Source organism: Phocoena sinus, chromosome 21 (assembly GCF_008692025.1).
Source record: "Phocoena sinus isolate mPhoSin1 chromosome 21, mPhoSin1.pri, whole genome shotgun sequence".
In the NCBI taxonomy this organism is placed as follows: domain Eukaryota; kingdom Metazoa; phylum Chordata; class Mammalia; order Artiodactyla; family Phocoenidae; genus Phocoena; species Phocoena sinus.
The window spans coordinates 18,884,680-18,911,687 of NC_045783.1; the positions used below are offsets into that span (position 1 = coordinate 18,884,680).

Genomic DNA, 27,008 nt, shown 5'->3' on the forward strand with positions numbered 1-27,008 from the left:
CATTCATTGTATATGAAACCATAAAGACTTGGAGTGAGTATTAATATATACTTTCTTCACAGTAAGGCGAGTCAAGACAATTGTCTTGGGAATAAAATCTTGGTGTAGATATAGATATCTTACACACTTTGTATGATTTAGCATAAAATTTTTATTTATTTTTTCATATTCTTTTCCATTATGGTTTATTACAGAATACTGAATATGGTTCCCTGTGCTATATAGTAGGACCTTGTTGTTTATCCATTCTATATGTAATAATTTGCATCTACTAACCCCAAACTCCCAATCCAACCCTCCCTCGCCCCCACCTTGGCAACCACAAGTCTGTTCTCTATGTCTGTGAGTATTTCATAGATAAGTTCGTTTGTGTCATTTCACATATAAGTGATATCATGTGGTATTTGTCTTTCTGACTTACTTCACTTAGTATGATAATGTCTGGGTGCAAAATAAATTTTTTATTGATTTTAATTTTTAAATTGTCACATTAAAGTGCAGTTATGGTGTTTTAGGAATATTGAACCATAATAAGCTACAAATAAGCCAAAAGGTCAAGTATTTTACTTCCATCCTAAGTTTTTATGTAGACTTGGCCTCATTGTTCAAGTTATTGTTTTTAATATTTATTATTTTATTTATTTATTCATTTTGGTTATGCTGGGTCTTAGTTGTGGCTCTCATGCTCCTTAGTTGCAGCTCATGGGCTCCTTAGTTGTGGCCAGTCGGCTTCTTTAGTTGCAGCACAGGTACGCCTTAGTTGCAGCATGTGTACTCCTTAGTTGCAGCTTGTGGGATCCTTAGTTGCAGCTCACCGGCTCCTTTAGTTGTGGCACATGAGCTCCTTAGTTGTGGCAGGTGGGCTCCGTAGTTGCGGCTTGCAGGCTACTTAGTTGTGTTTCACAAGCTCCTTAGTTGTGGCACATGAACTCTTGGTTGTGGCATGCATGTGGGATCTAGTTCCCTGACCAGGGATCAAACCCAGGCCCCCTGCATTGGGAGCACGAGTCTTAACCACTGCACAACCAGGAAAGTCCCTGTTGACGTTATTTTGAGATTAAAGATCCATCCCAGTACATATACATATATATTTGCATAAAGCTATATGTTAATATGCATAAACACTCTAATATGGTGACTAATTCTGCATAAAGTTAAAAACTTTAAAAATTTTCATTTAGTGATTCTTATTCATGATGTGGTAATGCTCATTCTTCATCAAGGTGGAAACTTTCTTATTTATACCTTGCAGTTGCCATATAAGAGTTCATAAATTTAATATGTCAATTTTGTCTGTACTAACATTTTAAGATACAGTTTCCTAATTGGTTACAATGTATTGCTGTCATGTTTCTAGAGTGACACTTAACCCCAAACAGTTATAGCCAATTACAGTAAAACCTATTGAGGCACATCTTGCAATCTTCAATAAAGAAGGGGGATAATGAGGGAAGAAGACACTCCGTGTTCTTCTCAGAAATTTTCCTTCCACCTGGATTATCATTCAGTGGAGGAAGAAAAATTAATTTAGCTCCTTGCTGCCTAAGTGACTACCGAAGATTGAGTACAATTATTTTTTGATCCATTCATTCAAACATTTGTCATTAACATTTACTCTGGATTGTTCATAAAGAAAGGTGAAAGATTAAAAAGATATGGGCAGTATAGCTGATAGTCTACTGTTTACCTTGAGACAAAGGACTTCCCTAGCTCAGCAAGTGAAGAGCCAGTTGACACAGGCCAGATAAAAGTGCACGGAGGATTTGAAACAGTGGGAGAGGAGGGTACAGCAGGAGTTGTCTGGTGAGGAAAGATTTAAACTTGATAAATAGCTTGTGATCATTCTCATTCATTCTTTAGTTTCAGCTTCACCTCAGGAAGAGGAATAAAATGTGCACATACAGGGAGCAACTTAATGCCATTTACTTTATTTTAGCTGCCCTCCCCCACTCCCCATGCCCAAGGTAAACGTGATGCAAACGCTCATGTGCAAGCAGTTTTCTGTTTGTGTTTGTTTTAGTTTTAGGTTTTGGCTGATCCTAGGAAGAGACCTGGAAAGAGAAAAAAGGAAGGAGTTAAAACAGTACAAGGACATTTTATCAGGTTGGCCAGTATTATAGCTATGTCTGTGAGACTCAAGCCCAGACCTGAAGAGACTTAAATAATGTGTCTCAGAGTAGTCTACCTGAAGAAAGGTAGAAGACCATTTAACCACCAGTTTCTGTCCTTGTTAGTCAAGGCTAACCTTACTTCCTTAAAGAACCCTCCAAGGTTCCAGCTAATCCTTGTATCAGAGTGACATCATCAGCAAAACTCTGGGATAGAAAGCAAGAGGTACCTGGTAAGGGCTTTCGGCAAATCTGGAGGGGCGTCCAGTTTGTGGGTAAGGCCCACTGTGAGCTGGATGCTTCAGTAGCAGCCAGAGCAAAAATTGTGGCCCAGACTGTGCACTGGTGCAGAGGTATCTAATGAAAATTTCAAATATTGTACAATAAAGCATTACTTTTAAGAGCATACCTCTCTAGTAAAGGGAAACCTAATAGAATATTATTTGAACTTAATATGTACTTAGTATGATTTTGTCAATGTGCACATTAGGGTGGAGGAAGAAAGGGAACAAGCCCTACTTCCACCTCATAGTTTTCCAAAAATGTGCCTTATTATTTTCCAGAAAGATTTCTAGACGAATTTAAATGTCCCAACTGGGGTTTAGAATGTTGAGTAAATCAGATGTTGCCACATGTCTTTGTTTCTCTTTAAATTCAGACAACATAATGTGCCATACACATTTAGAAATTGTAATAAATTTCAAAACAGAAATGCTAAACCAGTTATAATAAAGAAGCCTCAGATCTAGTCTATTCAAATTTATTTTCAAATTTTAATAGGAGTGTAAGGAATGTGCAGTGAACCAGAGACTCAGATTACAGAAATGCTAAAAAGAGCTTTACAATTCTATGACATAAAAGCAGGCTGGGGACAAAGCAATCTCATAAGCTAGGGAATTAAAACTCACTTGTCTTTTAACCTATGTGCACACATCTGCAAAATGCAGAGCAAATGCTATAGTGGTACCATGGGAAATTGTCAATATTGATATTGCTTATAGATAAAGGGAACTCACAATGTGAAAACAGCCTCAGCAAATCAACTTAACTATGTCAAAGAATTCCAATTAAATCATTTTTGAGAACTGCTCCATTTGAATATTTACCATGCCTTTGATTAAACGTGTCATTAAATCTATATCAGTTTAATTTAATTATAAATTGTTTGATTTTAAAAATGATAAGTTTGTATCTAGTTTCTTGATCACACTGTTTCAGATCACAACTTATAAAATGGCACCATCTTGCGAGGAAGTGTTCAGTGAATCAGAGCAATGTGTTTAGATTGTTTTTTTCTGTCATTATGTCTGATATTTTAGAAGGAAATTGTCTACAAATAACATTTTTCTTCATGTAGACTGTCATTATCATATCTTAATTCTGTTATGTTTTCACAATATGTGCAAACTGTCAATTGGATAAAACACCATTTCACCATCTTATAAAAACACCCACTTAGGAATATAGACAGTGCTCACTTTGAATGGTAGTGTGGGACAGTGAAAGGACTGTGCCAGTTGAAAATGTTTTCAGCAAATTTAGTTAATGAGAAAAGACACAAGAGTTCCATTAACTTTATGCTTTATTTATTTTTTTAAAATTCTGAATGTCAGCTATAATACTTGTTAACATGTTTGGAACTATTTCTTTATGAATTTTTTTTATTATTTTTACCCTCCCCTTCACCCATTTCTACCACCACCCACCTCTGGCAACCACCAATCTGTTTGATGTATCTACATGCTTGCTTCTTTTGTTTTTTGTTTTTAATAGATTCCGTATGTAAGAGACCACAGTATTTTTCTTTGTCTGACTTACTTCACTCAGCATAATGACTTTGAAGTCCAGCCATGTTGTCATAAATGGTAAGATTTCATTCTTTTCATGGCTATATAACATTATATTCTCTATATATACCACATATTCTTTATCTATTCATACGTTAATGGACACTTAAGTTGCTTCCATGTCTTGAAAATTGTAAATAATGCTGCAGTTAAAGCGGAGGTGCATATATCTTTTAAACTTAGTATTTTTGTTTTCTTTGGATAAAAACCCAGAAGTGGAATTGCTGGATGATATGGAAGTTCTCTTTTTAATTTTTTTAAGAACTTCCATTTTGTTTTCCATAGTGGCTCCACCAATTTACATTCCCGCTAACAGTGTACAAGGGTTCCCTTTTCTCCACATCCTCACCAACACTTGTTATTTCTTGTCTTTTTGATAATAGCCATTCTAACAGGTGTGAGGTGATATCATACTGTGGTTTTGCATTTCCCTGGTTATAAACAATTGGCATCTTTTCATGTACCTGTTGGCCATCTGTACATCTTCTTTGGAAAAATGTCCAAATCACCTGCCCATTTTTTCATCAGATTGTTTTTTGCTGTTGAGTTGTATGAGTTCTTCATATATTTTTGGTTATTAGCCCCTTATCAGATTTATGATTTGAAAATACTTTCACTATTCGGTAGGTTGCCTTTTAATTTTGCTGATGGTTTCCTTTGCTGTGCGGAAGCTTTTTTACTTTGTTGTAATCCCAACTCATTTATTTTTGCTCTTATTACTTTTGCTTTTGAGGTTAGATTTAAAAAATCATCTCAAAGACCTATGTCTAGGAGATTACTGCCTATGTTTTCTTCTAGAAGTTTTATGGTTTCAGGCCTCATGTTTAAATCTTTAATCCATTTTGAGTTAATTTTTGTGTATGGTTTAAGAAAGTAGTCCAGTTTCATTCTTTTGTATGTAGCTGTAACTGTAGTACAGTTTTTCCAACACCATTTATTAAAAAGACTGTCCTTTCCCCATTGTATATTCTTAGCTCCTTTGTGGTAAATTAATTGACCATATATGTGTGAGTTTATTTCTGGGCTCTCTATTCTGTGGCATTGATCTATGTGTCTTTTAATGCCAATACCATACTGTTTTGATTACTATAATTTTGAAGTATAGTTTGAAATCAGGGCGCATGTTGCCTCCAGCTTTGTTCTCCTTTCTCAGGACTGCTTTGGCTATGTGGGCCCTTTTGTGGTTCCACACAAACTTTAGTATTATTGTTCTATTTCTGTGAAAAATGTCATTGCAATTTTTATAAGGATTGGATTGAATCTGTAGATTGCTTTGGGTAGTATGGACATTTTAACAATATTGATTATTCCAATCCATGAGCATACAGTATCTTTCCATGTGTTTATTTCATCTTTGATTTTTTTCATTACCATCTTATAGTTTTCAATGTATAGGTCTTTTACCTCCCTGATTAAATTTATCCCAAGGTATTTTATTCTTTTTGATGCAGTTGAAATGGGATTGTTTTCTTAACTTCCTTTTCTAATAGTTTGCTATTAGTGTATAGAAATACAACAGTGTTTTGTGTATTGATTCTGTATCCTGTAATTTTACTGAATTTGTTTATTATTTCTAATCATTTTTTGATGGAGTCTTTATAATATCATGTCATCTGCAGACAGTAGTAGTTTTTTTTTTTAACTATTTTATATTGGAGTATAGCCGATTAACAATGTTGTGATGGTTTCAGGTGCACAGCAAAGAAACTCAGGCATACATATACATGTATCCATTCTCCCCAAAACAGTAGTAGTTTTACTTCTTCCTTTTCAATTCAGATGCCTTTTTATTTTCTTGCCTAATTGCTCTAGCTAGGACTTCTAATAATATGTTAAACAAAATTGGTGGGCTTCACTGGTGGCACAGTGGTTGAGAATCCACCTGCCAATGCAGGGGACATGGGTTGGAGCCCTGGTCTGGGAAGATCTCACATGCCGCAGAGCAACTAAGCCTGTGAACCACAACTACTGAGCCTGCACCCTAGAGCCCGCGTGCCACAACTACTGAAGCCCATGAGCCTAGAGCCTGTGCTCTGCAACAAGAGAAGCCACCACGATGAGAAGCCTGTGCACTGCAATGAAGAGTAGTCCCTGCTCACCGCAACTAGAGAAAAGCCCGCACACAGCAACGAAGCCCAGTGCAGCCAAAAATAAATAAATAAATACATTTAAAAAAACAAAAGTGGTGAGAGTAGGCATCTTTGCCTTGTTTACTGGACATTTACCAGTTGGTTAAAGCTGGATAACTTTCCTTACATGGAGCAAAGAGAAGTCTTGGAGCTGGGTTAGGTAACTTGTGCTGAGCAGGCAATTGCCAATTGGTTGACATAGGACCTCCTTTTCTGCGACAGCTGAGCATAGAAACTTAGTTAAATTTTGGTTTGCTAATGTGGGTCTTAGCATGAGTGACTTCATCTTGTCCCAATCTGGTTACTTTAACAATGATAACTAGAAATCATATCAGAATCATTCAAAGTGAAGATGACCCATTCAAAGACACTAGTAGGTTAAAAGTTAAAGGATAGACAACAATATTCCATGTCAATACACACAGACACACACACATGCACACATGCACATGGACACTGGATATAATAATATCAAAAAAGTAAATTTTAAGAAATAGTAACAGGCTTAAGAGAAATTGTTCATAATAATATGGTCAATTCAGGACATAAAAAACATAAATATGTAAAATCTAAAAAAAGATACAAAATAGATGAAGCAAAATCTCTTATATCTGGAAGAAGAAATAGATAAATCTATAAGCATAGAGATTTGAACATCACTTTCTCAATAATTCAAAAAAAATTGAAAATTGGTAGGAACATTTGAACAACAGACCTAGCTGACATTTATAGAATAATTCACCAAACAACAGGAGAATACATATTCTTTTAAAATGCACACAGATTATATACCCAGATAGATGATACTTGAGACCATAAAACAAGTCTCAATAAATTTATAATTACTGAAACCATAAAAATATGTTCTCTGAGAGCAGTAGAATAAAAAAACAAACAAAAAAAGAATGTCACTCATATTCCCAACACTTGGAAATTAAACAGCATGCTGTTGCATAACTCATGGGTCAAAGAGAATATTAATGGAAAATTAGGAAATATTTGGAACTGGATAAAAATGGAAATACTACCATCAACAATTTGTAGGATGCAGCTAGACCACATCATTAGAAATAAATTTGTAGCAGTCAACGTTGTATTAAAAAAGAAGGGCAAACTTAACCTAAAAAACAGGAAAGAAAAGACTAGAAATTAGTAAAATTGAAAACAGAAAAGCTGTAGAGAAAAATCAGTCAAACTGAAAGTTTTTTCTTTGAGAAGGTGAATAAAAGAATAATCCTCTCACCAAACTAATCAGTATAAAAATGGAAAACACATTAAAAAGATGGGTGAAGAGGGTTAAAGATACAAACTTCCACTTATAAAATAAATGTCATGGGGATGTAATGTACAGTATGATTAACAACACTGTATTGCATATTTGAAAGTTGCTAAGAAAGTAGATCTCAAAAGTACTCATTACAAGAAAAAAAGATTGTAACTGTATGGGGATGCATGTTAATTAGACTTATGTGATGATAATTTTGAAATATATAGAAGTACTGAATCACTATGTTGTATACCTGAAACTAATATACTGTTATATGTCAATTATACCTCAATTTTTTAAAAAAGTCACTGGATATCTAAAGAAAAGTACTTAATCCTAGTAACTTCGTCAATCTTCCTTACCAAAAAAAAACCAAAAAGGGAAAACACAAATTATCAATATCTATCATGATATCTAGCAGTCAAGGTCTAAAGACTTTAAAAAATAAGTGGGAAATAATATGAATATCTTTAAGACAATATATTTGAAAACTTAGAAAGAATAACTAAATATCATAAATGACACAAACTAACAAGCTTCACAGTAGAGAAAATAGATAACCTGAAAAGCCCTATAACTTTTTAAAAAAAAACTGAATATAGTTGATGTACAATATTATATGTTACAGGTAAACAATATAGTGATTCACAATTTTTAAAAGTTATACCCCATTTATAGTTATTATAAAATATTGGCTATATTCTCTATGTTGTACAACATATCCTTATAGCTTATTTTATACCTAATAGTTTGTAGCTCTTAATACCCTACCCCTACATTGCCCCTCCCCACTTTCCTCTCCCCAGTGGTAACCAATAGTTTGTTCTATCTGTGAGTCTGCTTCTTTTTTGTTATCTTCACTTGTTTGCTGTATTTCATAGATTCCCCATATGTGATAAACAGTATTTGTCTCTCTGTGTCTATGACTTATTTCACTTAGCCTGTAATATTTATTCTCAAATCAAATAATTTTAATAAGCATAATTGTTGCTTTTATTACGTGATCAGGTGAATTCTCAATATTGGCTCACTGAAAGTCTGTCCATCCCACCCTTCTTCTAGATGAAGATATTGAAAGTAAAAAAACAAACAAAAAACTATATTTCACATTTTTCAGATTCCCTTGCAGATTGAGCCTGAGTAAAAATTATCCAATAAGAATAACTCTTTTGCAAATTAGAAAGTACAATAGATAGAGCCCATCTTCCTGGTGTCCTTGCCTTTTGCTTCTGAGAAGCAAATACATGGGGCTGTACAACTCTCCTGCAGCAAAGTTATGGAGAATGGTATTCATTATTCAGCTCTTTGGATGAGAAGCAGTTGAAGAGGCAGAGTCCTGGGTCCTCTTCTTTGGGCCCAGATCCCTCCTTTGGATACCTCAGAGGTAGTAGGTACCCTGAGAGTTCACTCCTAAATTGTCTGGGAGACATTCCAAGAGCCCCAGCCTAGATTTGGCCCCTTCAAACCTTTCAACAATTTTGTAGACATCTTATTCCCTGAATTAAATACCTTTCTGCTTAAAACTCCTAAATACTTTAAAGATCATTAGGTCTCTCTTTTGGTGCACTGAACTCCTGAGTGAAGTTCAAAATATTTAAAAATGAATAAATTAATAGAAATTCTTTATAAGCAGGGGTTAGCAAACTTTCTCATATAGGGTCAAATAATAAATAATTTAGGCTTTGTGGGATATGCACTCGCTGTCACAAATGCCTAATTCTGAAGTTGTAGCAAAAGCAGCCATAGACAATATGTAAACAAATGGACATGACTGCATTCCAATAAAACTTTATTTATAAAAACAGACCATAGTTTACTATAAGGATAACTCAGGTTTTAATAAGTATTTGATTCAAATGTCTTGAAAAACAAGTATATTTTTTAAATGACATTATTAAATTCCATGACTCAAAATAGATGCACATACATTTCAACAATTTTTCTTTTGTTTTAGTAAATAACAGAAAATATGATTTGAGTTCTTGTGATTCATGAATAAAATGTCATTCTTTTTTGCAGAATCTGTGAATATCATGAAACTGATTCCATTCTAAAGATGTCAAAACATTTCTGAGAGTTCTATTAAATTCATTTTGTTTGGAATTTTATAAACTATTCTTAATTACGTTTTGTGAAATTCTCTAAAATTAAGGTGTTTTATTTTCTTTGAAAAGAGCCAAAGTTATTAATCTAACAAACAAATTATCATACTAAGAAATAGTATTTTCAATAATAATTTAAGTATGTTATGTTTCATGCATGTTATGTCATGTTATTTTTGGTGTCATGTCATTTTCTTTATAATGTGTAATTTGATATTGAATAATCTTTACGATCTTAAGATTCCATCATGCCTTTCTGCTTGAACTTGCACTTTTCATTGCCTTAGCCCCAAAGTGACTCATATTACTCTGTTCGTATTTTTTCAGCCATAGCAGTCACATGACCCCACAAGTGGGCTGGAAAGTTTGATCTCCCAAACACCCAGGAAGGAAAGGAGAACTCACTGTTGATGAGTCCTAGCATGCCTTCCACGTGCCCCTTCTAGATTCTAAACCCAAGCACAATGAGTGTTTTATTGTTTTATTTATTCCACCTACATGTCTGTCAAAGCAGCTAACTCATAACAGATCCTCAATAAACATTTTTTTGAAATATTGACAATGTCAAAGAAATTGACATCCACAAAAAATTACAGAAAGTATATATTTCACGGGTCCAAAAATGGACACAAAAATTAAAATATAACGATGTCACAAGAACTATTATAACAATGCCGATTGTAACTGGTATTAGAATAATCCCAATGAATACTCATGATTATCTGCTCCGTGAGAGCACAGCTATATAAACTTATTCAATTTTCACCATGAAATATGAGATAACGTTCTCCTTCATCCTGTTTTAGAGATGAGGAAGACTGGCACAGTGAGGTTAAATAACTTGCCCCAAATCACGTAGCTAAATAGAGTAGATCTGGAATTTGAAGCCAGGTAGTTTGGCTCTAGAATGTGTGACTTTTTTCCCATGTTGTCAAAATGCTAGAATTCATGAGCAAATCAACCATGATGGTATACATAACAAGAACCTTTCCAACCATTTTAAGGTTTAAATGGTTCATTTAAATTGCTGAATTTTCAAGGACAAAAATAATTCAGGAGAGAAGTAAAAAGATATAGAAAATATAACAATCCATCTTGTTGACATAGAAGTGTACTCAGGTGAATGTACTGGGTAAAATAGCATGCCAATATTAAAAATGAGTTATCAGAGATGAAAGAAATTTGCTAGTCAGTTAGTCTTTCCTAAGAGATTGCTGTTTTAAGAAAATTATTGTAATATTAATGAAGAAGATTCAATGTTGGTTTTACATTTTCCAATTCTAACTTTTTAATTTACTGTATACAATGTAACAATGTACTCACAGAGGACATACCAGATGCCAAGCACTGTTATACGTGCTTTACAACTATGAACTTATTCAATTCTAATAGATCTTTTTGAAAATCAGCTTACAGATGAAAGACTGAGATAAAATAACATGCCTGATGTCACAGTTAGCAAGTACCAGAAGCAGGATTCAAAATCTTGGCAGCCATTCTTTTTTTTATTTATTTATTTATTTGCAGTACGCGGGCCTCTCACTGTTGTGGTCTCTCCCGTTGCGGAGCACAGGCTCCGGACGCGCAGGCTCAGCGGCCATGGCTCACGGGTCCAGCCGCTCTGCGGCATGTGGGATCTTCCCGGACCGGGGCACGAACCCATGTCCCCTGCATCGGCAGGTGAACTCTCAACCACTGCGCCACCAGGGAAGCCCTTGAGTAGCTTTTTACTAGATGATTTATATTCTATCTTTGAAGACCTCATCTTGCTTGTTTTTTCCTATGTTGTATGAATATAGCAAGTGATTTGGATGCAAAGAGTTTATTTTGAGACATAATAATCTCAGTAACCAATTTTCTAACAATTCTCCTTAATCTGCTTCAGCTAAGTAGGTATTTTGAAATGTAAGAAATACAGTGTTTGGGGTATAGGTTTTGGAGACAGGCTGGAATATTTGATATGCCACTGTCTCCCACAGTAAAAACAAAATGAAATGAACAAATAAACAAAATCTCTTCCATCTGATGTAAAAGCAACCAGGGAAGACTATTCCCTTTGGCTAAATCAGTGCAATGTGAAGTCTGTGTAAACTTGTTGTAAGCATTATGACAGATGGGAAAGAACTCATTTAAATTTTAAAAACCTTTTGCTTTGCAAAGGAATTTTCTTAAGATAATTTGTATTCATATCTAAATAGTAGGAGCCTGAAGATTAAGCATTGCAATTGCCATTTATATTACAGAGAAAAATGCAATCTTGAGCAGGTTATATGAATTCCATTTCTTCATTTTTCTGAATCATCCTCTTCTTTGAACTATTATTTGGAAGATGGTGTTGCTTTTTGTCTTTTATGGGGTTTCTTCACTTTGGTTGATGATAAAAAGTTGCCATTTCCTTTCATCCTCATCATGTTCATTGTTCTCCTTAGTTGGGTGCTTTTTGGATGTTCTTGTCCTGCAGAGAGCTGCAGGACTCCCTCAGATCTGTTCAGCCATCAGAGCCCAATTAACAACGTTCTAACTATTCTTTTCATCTTAGATATGGGTAAATTAAGGTGTTTACCTCTAAGTAGCTAAGGATTGAGTGCATATTTTTAAGTGGGTCTTTACTAAAGATCACAAAGCCTATCTCCATATTACATATCTAATGAAGAGAAATAGAATATGACCAATTTTTATGTAAGAATTCACTTATTCATACTGCCCATGATTCAGTAGAGACAGCATTCCATTTATAAAGTTACCATTGAAATCACGTAAACTATTAAACTTTGAACTCTTAACAACTGAATTGGGGAAAAGAAAAAAGTCCTAGACAATGGTGATTAGCCAGAGAAGAATATGTATTCTTGAGACCATCTGGTTTCTCTACATTGGCTTCTATTTGGTTATCATCATCATTGTAGTAGTAAGAACTCTGGCTAATGTAAGCAGCAAAAAAAAGGACTTAAAGACTCTCTGGTCCCTCTGGTCCAATTAGTGGGAAGATTGGAGAGCCCAGCTTGAGAAGTAAAGTGGGCTAAGCACGCAGGCCCAAAGCCACCTTCAGTTAAGGATGTTACTCATAGCATCACCCACACGGGATCCTTGATAAGAAACTTTTCTCTGGACTCTCATTCCCACCATTGCTATGAATTGTTTCCCACCTATCCTAAAGTCTTTGTCTTATTTTCTCAACACTCAGAATTCAGGCAGGATTGAGTCACTGGCCTGGCCTCCAGTTTTCAAGGAGCAGGAAGAGAAACCTTCTTGAACTTGCAGCCTTGTGGACCCTGGCTCCCCAGAAGATATATACTCACAGTGGGGGATTTACTAGCAACCAAAAGTTGTTCTAATGCTCTTTAGCCAACCTCTTTGGACCCATTTCAGTCATCATTATATTCACAGGTAGTACAGTATTGCAAAGAATGATCAGTTAACAAACAATTTGGGTTCAAACAGTCATTTACCATCCTGATAGTTTTGGCTAAGGAAGTTATCTTCTCTGAGCCTTTGTTTTCTCAGTTTTAAACTGGGATAATACTATTCTGTCTAGAATGTAAGGTCATTGTAAGGAATGATATGAGATAACCTGTGTAATATTTCTTTCGATTTTTGTCCATTCAAAAAAAGTATTAAGGGCCTACTAGGTGTGAGACCGAAAAAAAAAAAAGTAACAATATGTGTCCTAAAGAATATATTATTGTGGGAATTCCCTGGCAGGCCAGAGCTTAGGACTCCACACTTCCACTGCAGGGGCATGGGTTCAATCCCTGGTCAGGAAACTAAGATCCCACATATCGTGCAGCACAGCCAAAAAATAATAATAAAACAAAATAAAATAAAAAGTTAATCAACATTAAAAAAAGAAAGGATTATTGTAAGGTATTTTAATTAACATTTTAATTAAAAATATATTGAGAATATGCATGTTCTTATTCTGTTTGAAAAATGGGACAAATAGGTGAAAAGTCAAACAACACTATGATAAATAAGAAATTTAAGAGAACAGAAAATTAATGTAGGATGTTCCTCCACCACCAGCGCCTCTTCTGAGACGTATTTCTTATCCTAATACAACCATTTTTTTTGTGAGAGAGCTGGCATTCTTATAAAACCCCACCGCTAGGGGAAAATGAATGGTCAAATGTAACCAATCAGAACCCATTCCTGAAGCCTTTGAAGTTGGAACCATTTATAAAATATGTGCCTTGGTCAGAAAAAATCTTGTGTATAATACATCAGTGTTGAATAAGGGATTCAGTGTATCTGTTAACTGGTGCTGGGGAAAGCACTGAAAGCAGGAAAGGCAAATCCACATCCTAAACAAGTGTTTATTCCAGTGAGGATTAAACATTCTTCCCTGGAAGAAGCCAGATTAGGTTTTAGCATTAGCCTCTGCTGTTGAAATATTGGAAACTCATTTGCAGTATCCAGATCATCCCTGAGAGGAAGCCCACGTTGTTCAGCTCAGGAGCCACTTTCATCTCTTTTGCAATATGACTTATACATGTACTAACTGCGGAGGGGTGGGGGGAAACTGGCTGGCTTTCACCAGAGAAAGTCATTTTGTCAGTCAGATTATTCGGTCTCCGCAGTGGGTGCCCTCTAGTGGACATTTACACCGGAAATGAGTGTTTTCACACTCTTGCCCCTTCTGAAAGTTTCATTCATATATCATTTCCCCAGAATCACAGCTTTGCGACATTAATATTTGATTGTGCCCTGATCTCAAGAGTTTTCCTAGTGATGCAGGAAAGCTTTTGGATGACTATCCTGATAGGCAGGGGAAGTTTCATTAGCTGCTATTTGACCCTTTCCACCATAAGAGGTTTTGCCCAATAGATCAAGGAACCAGTGTGCATTCGTCCAATTGTTAAATATATCTATTCTCAATACACATTTATGACTGGAGAAATAACCATAGGATGGGTCTGTAGTCCCTTAGGATCCACTGTGGAATGGACTTGGGCCAAGAACGGCATGAGCTCTGAGTCTCTATTTAATAGACACCAGTAAATCGCCTTGGTTTATTGCCTTAGGAACCTCTGGAGAGGGCATCAAGGGAGATTTACGATATAGTTTTTGTTAATAAACGGAATCGTGTTCTCCCCAAATTCATACATTGAAGTCCTAACCCCGAGTACCTGAGAATGTGGCTGTATTTGGAAATAGGGCCTTGAAAGTGGTGATTAAGGTAAAATGAGGCCTTAATCCAATATGACTGGTGTCCTTATAAGAGAAACTCGAATGATAGACACCAGGGGGATGTGGGCATCAAGGGACAACCACGTAAAGGAGAAGCAAAAGGGCAGCCATGTGCAAGCCGGGGAGAGAGGCCTCAGGGGAAACCAGACCTGCTGACACTCTGATCTTGGACCTCAGCCTCCAGAGCTGTGAAAAATAAACTTCTGTTGTTTGAGCCACCCTGTCTATCTAACGTGGTGTTTTATTATGGCAGCTCAAACAAACAAACAGTCCTGGGTTAGTTTTCTACTGCTGCAATAACATATTAACAAATTTAGTGGCTAAAAAGAATACAAGTTTCTTTTCTTACAGTCCTCTAGGTTCGATGTCCAAAATGAATCTCACTGGGCTAAAATTAAGTTGTCATCAGGGCTGCATTACTTTCTCAGCACTTTAAGGGAACATCTATGTTCTTGCCTTTTACAGCCTCTAGAGGGCACTCACAGGCTTTAGCCTGTGGCCTTTTTCCTCCGTCATCAAAACTGGAAACTTTTTCCTCTGACCCTCTTCTTCTGCCTCCCTCTCCTACTTTTATGGATCCTGGTTATTACCTTGGACCCACTCAGATAATTCCAGAATAATTTCCCTAAGTCAGCTGATTAGCAACCTTAAATCCACGTACAAACTTAATTCCCCTTTGCCTTGTAACATAACATTCTTCTGGGAATTAGGATGTGGATAGCTTTCTGGGGGAGGACATTATTCTGCCAACCCTAAGTCCTATCACCAACCATTGGTTATTCTTAAAAGGTAGTGGATATTTTAGCTATCACGGTTCTGGAAATGGGTATGATATTGAAATCTCCACAGTAACAAGAGGTTTCTGCCTAACAGAAATTTTCTGCTTATACAGGTCAAGTAGCCCTTAAGAGGCCACCAACATTCCCAGGTAATAAGTATTTATTTCATTTCTAGACAATTAACATGAAGAACCAACTCTCCTTCCTTTCACAAATCTCCTGCTGGGCTGCCATTTGCCAGACCTCATCAGAAGCCAGAGATCAAGAGAGCTATGTGTTTCAGCCCAAAAAGTCAAGCTCTTGGGGAAAATAGAAGGGTAGAGAAAGGTGGAGAGTGGATCTGGAGTAGTAAATGAGAAAAATTTAAGCCCACCATCTCTCACCATCAAATCCATTATCAAGTCCCATTAAATTCACCTTTTAATATCTTTCTCCACTTCTCCCCTTTACCACTGACACCACCCAAGTCCAAGCTGCCATCAACTTTCCCAGACACCATTGCAGTAATTTCCTAACTAGTCGACTTGCGCTCAACCACACTGCCCACATCCAATTTGTTCTCCATGTGACATTCAGTCAACTTTTAAAACCCAAATATGGCTCATTTATCCCACTTCAAAATCATTAATGTCTTTCCACTGCTGTTTTTTTAATTTATTTTTTTTGGCTGCGTTGGGTCTTCGTTGCTGCGTGCGGGCTTTCTCTAGTTGCGACGAGCAGGGGCTACTCCTCGATGTGGTGCGTGGGCTTCTTATTGCGCTGGCTTCTCTTGTTGCAGAGCATGGGCTCTAGGGCATGCGGGCTTCAGTAGTTGTGGCACGTGGGCTCAGTAGTTTTGGCTCACGGACACTAGAGTGCAGGCTCAGTAGTTGTGGGACGTGGACTCAGTAGTTGTGGCTTGTGGGCTCTAGAATGCAGGCTCAGTAGTTGTGGTACACGGGCTTAGTTGCTCCGCGGCATGTGGGATCTTCCCGGACCAGGGCTCGAACCCGTGTCCCCTGCGTTGGCAGGCAGATTCTTAGCCACTACACCACCAGGGAAGTCCCTCCACTGCTCTTAAGATAAAGAAAAACTCCTCAGTTCATGGCCACCTACCCAACGCTCAGCCTTAGCTGGAACCTTGCTTGCCACTTTTTCCGTTTTTACCCCGGCCATGTTGGCCTTGCTCTGGTCTTTGACACTCTTCATGTTCCTGTCTTTTTCAGGCATTTGGATGACTGTTTTTTGCACCCAAGGCAGTCTTTCCCCCTTTTCAGCAATTCAGTATCCACTCCCTCTTTGGATGGTAAGTGTCCTTTTCTGAGTTGTCAGACTACATAGACATCCACTATTGCTTTTTGCCTCACTACACTTTTACTATCTTTCCTGTGCCCCACGGGAGATGCCAGGAGCTACATTGCTCAGAATCACCTTCCCCATACGATTCCTGGTTAGAGTCGGCTAAGGAGTAGTGTTTTCAAGAGATCTGGAAGTCAAAGAGAGAGCCCTTTATTCTCTGAAAGCTAATGGAGGCAGATCAAACAGCAAAAGACAGATCTGAGCTTTGGAAGCACTCCTGGAAATCATCAGCCATAGCTTCTGAAGATATGGGAGAAAATGGAGATGTAGAGATGAGTAATTATGTGTGTTCATGAAAACTAAGGATCCAAGTGGCATAGTGGAAAAAACATCATAGGATATAGATTCTAGTTCATGCTCTGTCACTGGCCAGGTGTCCCTAGATAAATTTTTTGAAGAGTCTTTAAGTTCTCTCATTTTAAAATGAAGAATTTTTTTGCTGTGAGTAGGAAAGAATATGGCACATGTGAAGTTGCTATAAAATGAGTGATACTCAGTTTGCTGCCATTCTCTTAGCTGTGGTAGAAAGTTCTGTTCTCTTTTGAGCCCCTAGCCTGACATCTCATAATGATTCCAGGAGACTTCTGGATAAGAATTTGCTTAAGGAGGGAATTCCCTGGTGGTCCAGTGGTTAGGACTCCAGGCTCTCACTGCTGAGGGTCCAGGTTTCATCCCTGGTTACTAAAATTCCACCAGCCGTGAGGTGTGGCAAAAAAAAAAAAAAAGAGGATGAATTTGCTTAATGAATTTTGCTCAAGCTTAAATTGACACTTTTACCACATTTAAGCTTATTTAAACTACATGGATCTGTCCCTCTGAAGCCAAACTTCCCTAAATTCAGGGCATTCATGTTTTTAAAATATCACTTAAAAATATCACAATCACTTTTTTCTTACCTGGCATTTTTGTGTCTCTTGAGGAAGGGGTGATTTGTTAATGTTGCTTGAGGGAAATTAGTCACTAGTATTTTGTACATACTCTACCCACCCTTACCCCTCACCACTTCCCTAACTATCCAAGGAACCTGTGACTTTTAGGGCCGTCACACACTTTCTTGACTTGCAGCATGTCTTTTGTTGAAAACTGGAGTTGATATGTCAGGTCAGGTATAGGAACTGAGGTGAACAGTATGTTAGTGTGAAGTTTTATGGGAACCTCACTAGGAGTTGGGCTGTGTTTAATATTTGCTGGAGCTGGAGCTGTCGGAGGCTAAAATTTCCTCCAGTGTCTGTTTCTGTCTCCTCTGTAGTTTGGGGGTTTCCCTACAAACTTCCCTTAAAAAAGAACTTTTTGCAGGTCTTTCCGCTGCAATCCACTCTTATCCTACTGGAGCCCAAGAGGCGGTAAGGTATGGGGGAGGGGAAGTGTTCTATAACTGATTAAATCCCAGTCTTTCACGGGACATTTAAAAATGCTTACTTTCCCCTCCCTCTGCCAGAGGCGCCAATTGAGTTTTTGAGTTTTCTTGGCTCTTCGCTGTAAGAAGCTGGTGGGGTTCCTGGGGATAGAGCCCAGGAAGTTTGGGGTCCTCCCTGAGACTGCAGCCCCAGGAGTCCCTCACTCTCACACTGGCCCTCACTCCGCCTCCAGCAATTGGTGCAAATTACAATTTAAGTGTTCTCGCTGGTTTAGGATTCTAGCGGCTCTGCTCCAAGTAAGCGGAACTCAGCTGTGAGTTTGCACTGTTCCTGCATTCTCTCTACCAGGCATGTTATCTCCTGGGGGCAGGTAGTGTTCTGTGGTGCCCATGGGCAAGGCAAGGTCATTTTGACCATCTTTTGGTAGAAAGTAGATCCCTCCCTGTTTGGAGCACCAAGAAGTATCCATGGAATATAAATTAAACACCTTCCCCCAAAAGAATCGATCTAAAAATTAGCTCATTCGTGTAATGTTGTGTGTTTTTTATTATACGTGTCCTACTGGAACTTGAAGTGATTAAATAAATGAGATTAAAAGTGTAAAACTCTGACAGGGGTAGAAGATGAAGGTCATTCCTTTGATTCTATGCCTGAGACCCCTTTCCTCTATTATACTCTTGGGGAAATAAGTAACTTTTTAGGTGCTCGAAAGAGATCGATAGATAATGCTAACATCACTATAGACAGAGCTGAAGTGAGTAGTATGGGATTACTACTTTTACTACTTTTACTTAGTAGGAATCCTTTCCTCCTGTGTTTTGTGTTTGAAGCTAGAGATAAGGGATATAGGGAAAAGGATTAAGAAAAACAAATCACTTAAACATGGAGTCTTCCCTCAAGGTTATATAGTACGAAAGAGATCATGAGAATTAGTGGAAGATAATGAGATTAATAGAAGATAAATAATAATGAGAATGTTATAGAAGGCAGACATATCTTATTAAAAGGAAAAGATCAGTCTGCCGTACATTATGTACCCTGTTACATTAACTCCATTTCTTTTTCATTTTACTTCTCTTTTTCTTTTGTGAAGTCCTAGATGGGAAGAGGAATGAGTTATCTGACAAATTTAGATTTTGCAAACTTGTGCACTGAGGAGAGTACTATTGAAATACATTGTTAAGAAAGATTTCCAACATACAAATGTGTCATTTCCTTTTTCATGTGCCCTGCTGAAATATTATGTGATAAAGGTTTTAGGTTTCAATTGTTAAGAGAGGGAAGTGGATAAATCAGTGCTGCGTCTTTAGGACACGGTAAAAGAAGTTTACTTATGCTTTTCCCAAATTGCTTCTGTTGAGTGTATGTGTCTACTCTGTGTGTTTGTGTGTGTCTAAACGTATGTGTGTATGTGATATGTGAGAGATATATACATATGGGATCAATAATTTCAGGTAGAATTTTTTTATCCTATCCCTAATTATTTGATTTGATTGTTTCAGTGATAGATATTTCTGCTAGATTTTCTGTGGGTGAAAAATGTATATGTGTGCTGAACTAGCAAGAGATTTTTGGCATATAATTTTGTATATTTTATTACAAATTATTGACTTTATTCAAAATATGACTGAATATATTTTAATTAGTCTCATCTTCTTAGTTTTTACATGATACTTTTGACTTTGTACTTCATATTGTCTTTACTGCTCATATAGCAAATCTTGGTTGGGCATCTGTTATGTGCACTCCCCTGAACTAGATACAGGGAAAGGACACGAAAAATAAAATATAGTCTCTGTCTTCAAGAAGATCATGACCTAAGGCAAATTGGCATAATATAATTTGAGCACTGTAAGAGGTGCGAAAGTGCTCTATATAATTGCTGTGGGGGTACAGGAGGGCCAAACCTACTTCAAGAGGAGAAAGAAAAATCTTCATGGAGGTGTTAGAATTTAAGTTCACCTTGAAGAATGATTAAGATTTACACGACATAAAAGATGGGGGTTAGGCGTCTCATTGGCAATGTGAGAATAGTGATAGAAAAGTCATAAAAGTGAGATTATAAATGTTTTACACAGGGTTTAGGAGCCGTCTTTCTGGTAGTACACTGCCGACCTTCAGGCCCTAGCTCCCCCTCTCCCTAGCTGTGTTACGTTAACTAGGTACTTCAATGTTTTAGCTCTTGGTTTCCCAACCTGTAAAATAGAGAAGATACCTCATGGTGCTGAAGTGAGGATAAAATAAGAAAAGTTCATGTTAAAAAAAAAAAAATTGGTGTTTTAAAATAATGGTGGTTCTCTGTGTACTAGACAATTTACAAAAGTTATTTTTAATTCTCATAGTCTTTAAATTGATATTATAACCATATAAATGGTTATATATAGATAGTCATGTATATATATATACTGCAATCAAATAAATTAAAATATTTGCCAAAGATCACATGGCAAGGAAAGGACACAGCCAACATTCAAATCTAGATCTCACATTAAAGAACTGATGCTCTTTCTCCTTCACTACAGAGGATGAATATGGGTAGCATCAGGGACAACATGGATGCTTCCAGGCCTTACCTTAATCCCTCTTATGGATGTGTTCTGTAAGTGTAGAGCTACTGGTTTCACAAACATATTAATTTTATGTTCACTTCATGTGGGTTTTTAACTGTTCATAAAATCAGAGCTTTTGTTTTTAAATAATAAGATTACAAAGTTATTATTTACCCCAAATCTTAACAGTGAAATTAACACTGAGAGTTTGAAGATAAATTCAAATAAGACATAGTCTTAGAAAAAAAGAATGTGCATTAAATTATATTACGTAAAGAAAGGTTCTTTTCATATCTGTGTAAAGAAAGATACCCTGGGGAATGTATGAGCAATTGATATGAATAAACAAAAACTCAAGAAGAAAAATAAATAGTAAAAAATTACATGGAAATAGCCTTTCTACACTAAAAGTAAAAAAATGCAAATGAAAGCCACCTTAAGGTATCATTTAACTCTTACTAAAATCTAAATAATTCTAAAATAAACATTGTTACTGAATAGTGGTGAATTTGGTTTAAAACATAAGTGACTGGAATCTTTGTAAATGTGTACGATCTTTTTAAAGAGCAGTCAGACAGTAGATACTAAGAAGTTTGAGATAGTCTTCCTGTCACCTGGTAGTTCAACATATAGTGAATTATCCTAAAGAAACATTTCAAAAGAAGAAAACTAAGTTATAAAAATATTTACAGCATCATCATCTATATTAGTTAAACATGGCCCTCCAAAGAACAGGGAACATTTTTTTAAAAAGAATTATAGGAAAATGGCTGCATAAATAAGATACATATATTTGATGAATTATTATATAGCCCATCATTTTAAATTTGAAAAAATAGTTCAAAGTATAAAGTTATTGATATGATTTTAAGGGAAATGCGTGAGACCAAATGATAATGTACACTATGGTATCAGTTTGTAACATGTATACATTCAATGCTTTTCTTCTGTTAGGGTGATGGGATGATAGAAGTTTTGTCCCAACTTATCTTTAATAGTGTTATAATGTTTTTGTAATAAAAACAGGAGAAAAGAAGAGTGTGTTTTCAAACAGAAAAACACTGAAATTCTTTCATTGTTTTTCCTGTTGTAGCTTCTCTAAACTTTTCACCCATTTCATGAAAAGCTGATATTGCAGAGATGTGTTTCACTTCTCATGAGAACATGATTTCAGTAGATTATACAAACTCAAACGATTTCATAATTCTTTATCAGTGCATTGACATTTGTTAGGAATAACTTTATGTGAAGTTACTTTTCTTCTTAACTTTGGAAAAGGCATTTAAAGGCACACTTAGATTATGTGAATTGTTCAGTGGCTGATAACAAAGCCTCACATGTGTATATTCTCTAACATTACTAAATAATGTATACTGGTGGAGTAAGGAACTGAAGGAATCTGGTAAGTCTCACGAATGTCTTTGAGTCAAAAGTGGGAACCTTGGGGGTGTGATTTTTTGTTTCAGTTTCCTATTTACACACAATTCAGAGAAAAACCTTTTATTTCCCAAAGTCTAGCAGAAGAAGTTTTTATATTTCTGCATTAGTGAAATGCAGACTTTTCTTGAGGCATAACCCCAGGTCTGAAATCCAGTCATCTTGCAAAATATTTTGTCTTTCATTTATTTATGGAATTTCTCCTAGTGATGAACACATGCTAAGTGGCAGGAACTCTCTAGTCATTGAACCAAAGAGATAAAAACTCCTGAGTCATGGATCTAACTTGTGCAAAAAGAGACAGACAATAGACAAGATAAACAAGGGAAATGTATTTCATGTTAGACGGTGGTAAGTTTGGGGCTGGGAATCAAGGCAGGAAGGAGAAGAGGAAGTGAAAGAGGTTGGTTGCCATTTTAAATCTGATGCTGGAGAATGGTCTGTCTGAGCTAGTGAGCTTTTAGTCAGGACCCACGTGAGATGGGAGAGTGTTCACATGTTTTGAGCAGAGGAGTGATATGATCTGACTTACTTTTTTCAGAGGAACATTCTAGAGGCTGTGTGGAAAGTAAAGTGGAGGGAACTGAATGAAGCTGAGAGACCACATAGGGAGCTATTAAAATCGTCCAGGTGAGGAAGATGGTGGGGCTTAAGCCAGGATGGCAGGTGGGGAGGTGACGAGAAGCAGTCGGTTTCTGCCTAGGGTTTGAAATCAGCCCAGCAAGATCTGATGGTAGATTGGATGCGGAGGACGACAGAAAGTGGGTGACAAGGAGACCCCTAGTTTTGGGCCATATTAGAAATCCAGATGGTGGTGTTGTTAGGGAGATGCATATCCAGGTCTGGAGTTAAAAGGAGTGGCCTGGGTGGGAGATGAAGATGGAGAGTCATCAGCCGTATAGATTGTATCTAAAGCAATGAGACCAGTGAGCTCACTGAGGGAGTGAATAAAGATAAAAAGAGGATAAGAACTGAGACCAGGCACACTCCAGTGTCAGTAGTTTGGGAGATGAGAAGAACAAGCAGGAAAAAATAACGCTGTCCTCAATGTACTACCTCAGTACTATCTTCAGCATCTCTTCTCAACAGAAAAGCATGAACATGACTAGATTTCCAGTATACACTCAAGGCATTTCATTTTTATACATTTACTCAGCAGATTTCTCAGCATCTGCTTCTGCCTCTACCATATGAGTAATACAACTCAAATTCCGTGTGGCAGGTTATGGGTGACCTGCACGTCTTGACATTCTTTTCTTTTTTCCCTGACCCTGACTTCCTGTTCTACCGTAGTGTCAGAGTTTCTTCCTTAGTTTTAGTGCTGCCGTTCTTTCTTTACTAGCCTACTAAATATGTTTGTTTGTATCTGCCATATTTTTTCCCTGAAAAATAATTTCTACTGTTTGATTTTTTTCTCCTAGTCTTTGATAAAGTGCTACATTTTGATGCTTGTTCATCAATTCTTTTGAATTTCCTCCTCCTCCTTAATGCCTCTTGGATTCGCCCCTCAATTGCCTACCCCACAGCTACTATCTAAGATGCCTGGCTGGGTAGATAAAAATGAACTGAAATCTAAAAATTGGGATCGAGTGGAAGGAATGGCTTTGAGGAAGTGAGGAGTTGCTATGCTACCAGATACGGGTCTTTGGGTGAGAGTGATCTAGAATAAAGTCCTGGCCTCTGGTTTGAATGACCATGCTTTTCTAGCACTGCCATATTAATTCTGTATTGCCATACACCTGATTATGTCATGTATGCCTTGCTACACAAAAAAGAGTAAAAAGTAGTAAAAAAAAATGAATGATTATAATAATAAACAGATGATATAAATGGGTGACATGCCAACATTAAAAATCCTGGAAAAAGAAAAGTTAGGTTGATGTGGAAAGTACACCATTGTAGCTAGCTGTATTATTAAAAAAAAAAAATCTGATTCTGAGACATGAGATCTGAGCTGGATATATTGGCCTGGTCAGGACGCAGGTAGTGGTTCTGCCATGTAAATAGATGAGATTCTCAGCGAGTATGGATACTAAGAATAAAAGAAAGAAATAACGGAAAATGCCAGCAATCTTATGACAACGTCATCTATGATTAACTTAATCTATTTTTTAATGGAAAAAAGTATACTGATATTTCATACAGATCATGATTAACCCTTGTTATACACTGCTCCAGAAAACAAACAAAACTCATGGTGCACCCGGAGTAGCCAAAGGGAAATATTTTTCATTCATCATGCCACTCAACAGATTTTAGTGTTCATCTCCCTTTCAGCCCTCTATACCTCTATAGCCCAGATATTTATTTATTTATTTGTTGGCTGCACCACCCAGCATGTGGGATCTTAGTTCCACGACCAGGGATCGAACCCTTGCCCTCTGGAGTGGAAGTGTGGAGTCCTAACCACTGGACAGCCAGGGAATTCCCAGATATGGTCATTTAGTCTAATCCACTTGTAGGCATTTATTAGAGGGTTTTCTTTTTCAGTTTTAATAAATCTACCCAAAGAAATCACAGTTTGAAATACAGTAATGTAAAAGATGTATATTATCATCTAAAGCCCATAAAAGATAGATCAAAGTGTAGAGGCCTAAAGAAAAACAAAATTGAGGACTTCCCTGGTGGTGCAGTGGTTAAGAATCCGCCTGCCAATGCAGGGGACACGGGTTCAATCCCTGGTCCAGGAAGATGCCACATGCCGCAGAGCAACTAAGCCCATGCACCACAACTACTGAGCCTGCGCTCGAGAGCCCGCAAGCCACAACTACTGAGGCCCGCGCAAGCTAGAGCCCACCCGCCGCAACTACTGAGCCCACATGCTGCAACTACTGGAGCCTGTGCTCCGCAATAAGAGAAGCCACTGCAATGAGAAGCCTGCTTAGTTGCCCTGCGGCACGTGGGATCTTAGTTCCCCGACCAGGGATTGAACCCACGTCCCCTGCATTGGAAGGCAGATTCTTAACCACTGGGCTGCCAGGGAAGTCCCAAGGATGTTTCCTTTGTATATAGGTGAAAATGGAGTCATAATATCTCAACTATTAGAGCCAAAACCATAGTCAAACACGTGGAGAAGGGGCTGGTAGACTGACAGGAAAAGATTTATAGGTACATAGCAGGGGTGTCTAAATGTATATACTTTGTGAGCCCATCCTTTATAAACTGAGATCAAAGTTTAAAAGCTTTGCCACAGTCCTAACTGCTTTTTTTTTTTTTTTTTTTGGCTGCCTTGGGTCTTCATTGCTGCACTCGGGCTTTCTCTAGTTGCGGCGAGCGGGGGCTACTCTGTTGTGGTGCGTGGGCTTCGCATTGCGGTGGCTTCTCTTGTTGCACAGCACGGGCTCTAGGCACGCGGGCTTCAGTAGTTGTGGCGCACGGGCTCTAGAGCGCCAGCTCAGTAGTTGTGGCTTGCGGGGTCTAGAGCGCAGGCTCAGTAGTTGTAGCGCACGGGCTTAGCTGCTCCACGGCATGTGGGATCTTCCTGGACCAGGGCTTGAACCCATGTCCCCTGCATTGGCAGGTGGATTCTTAACCACTGCACCACCAGGGAGGTCCCACAATTGCTTTGAACTGTAGTTTTAAAATGCATTTAGCTAAGTTTTATTGTCGTCTCATTTTTTAAAATTGTTTGTTCATTTGTTTTCCATGGCAAGTAAAAAACTGTCATCCAAATCAAATAATAGAGTGAATTAAAAGGGGGGAAATGGCAGGAGAGTCTGGACCTGAATTAATCAATTTAGTTTCCTACAATAGTGAATGTTCCCAGATAATCATTTTTTTAGCTTCACCTCTGCCTAAGAAAAGAAAATGTAGGTTCTATAAATTCCCCCTCTGCCTGCTTCCTCCAGAGTGGCTGAAGCATTTAAAGAACACACCCCTTGGTCAGATCAATAGGATTTACAAAAAACTAAGACCAGGTTACGGAATGATACAGGTACAAACTGCAAAATAAAGAATCTCCTTGGTAATATTTTTAAAAATATATTGACAGGAGTTGAGTCACATCCTTACTTGTCAGTACCTCTTCCCAAAGTAGGATGAACGTTTGCATATGAATGATTGTCCTTCAGTTTCTGGAGGAGACATGAGTTTGATGTCCTGGAGCTGCCAGTGCACTCAGTTACAACTTCAGCTGTGCTAAATCCATAACTCATCATTAGAGAAAATAAATAATGATCAGAAGATGTTGGCTTTAGGCTAAATTTATCAATCAAATGAACTGAAAAAGTCATACAATTTCTCTTCATGGCAAATGTTCTTAAAATGCAGTCCGCAGGTGGGCAGCAACAGCATCACTAGAAAACTTGTTGGGATTGCAAATTCTTTACCCCTACCCTAAATATCAGAAACCCTGGGGGTGGGGCCCCTCAATGTGTTTTAAAGGAAGCCCTTCAAATGATTCTGATGCACCTTAAAGAGACATAGACATAGACATAGACTGGGTCATAAAATATAATAGATTGTGCTTAAAAAGATACAAGCACACATTTGAGATGCTGCCAATGTATATAGTGAAGGAAGCCGGGAAAGAAAAATATGTGAGAAAGAAAAGAAAAAAAGGAAGGGAAGGGAAGAGAAAGGAAAGGGAAGGGAAGCGAAGGGAAGCAAAGGGAAGCAAAGGAAGACAAAGGAAAAGAAAAATGCTGGCTCCTAATCTTGTGACTAGACTTTGTTAAATCTTTCTAAAGGAATAAAGCTGATGCCTTGGCAAAAGAAAACTTGGCTCATGAAGCTCTGATAAAAGATCACAGGAAACATTTGTTCCAAATTTTGCATAACTGTTTGCTCTATCTGGAACCTCTGATAAAAGATCACAGGAAATATTTCCTTCAACTTTTCAGCTACTGTTTGTTCTAAGGGAAATTCTTTTTTTTCTTTTCAACTAAATGGTTGTTTTCTGCCAGTTG

General features: G+C 37.4%; 1 protein-coding gene across 6 annotated transcripts in view; it reads left to right on the forward strand.

The window, feature by feature from the left end:
- Nucleotides 1-27,008, forward strand: part of MSR1 (macrophage scavenger receptor 1) — a 155,936-nt gene that overhangs the window by 71,292 nt on the left and 57,636 nt on the right. For 3 of the 6 annotated variants that reach the window (XM_032618598.1, XM_032618603.1, XM_032618604.1), the window contains exon 1: nt 19,348-19,431. The exons of 1 other annotated variant lie outside the window; for it this stretch is intronic. The gene's annotated coding sequence lies outside the window, so the exon portion shown is untranslated. Of the gene's footprint in view, nt 1-19,347; nt 19,478-22,711; nt 22,732-27,008 lie in introns of those variants that run through there. 2 more of the 6 variants (XM_032618599.1, XM_032618600.1) reach the window with 2 other exon arrangements.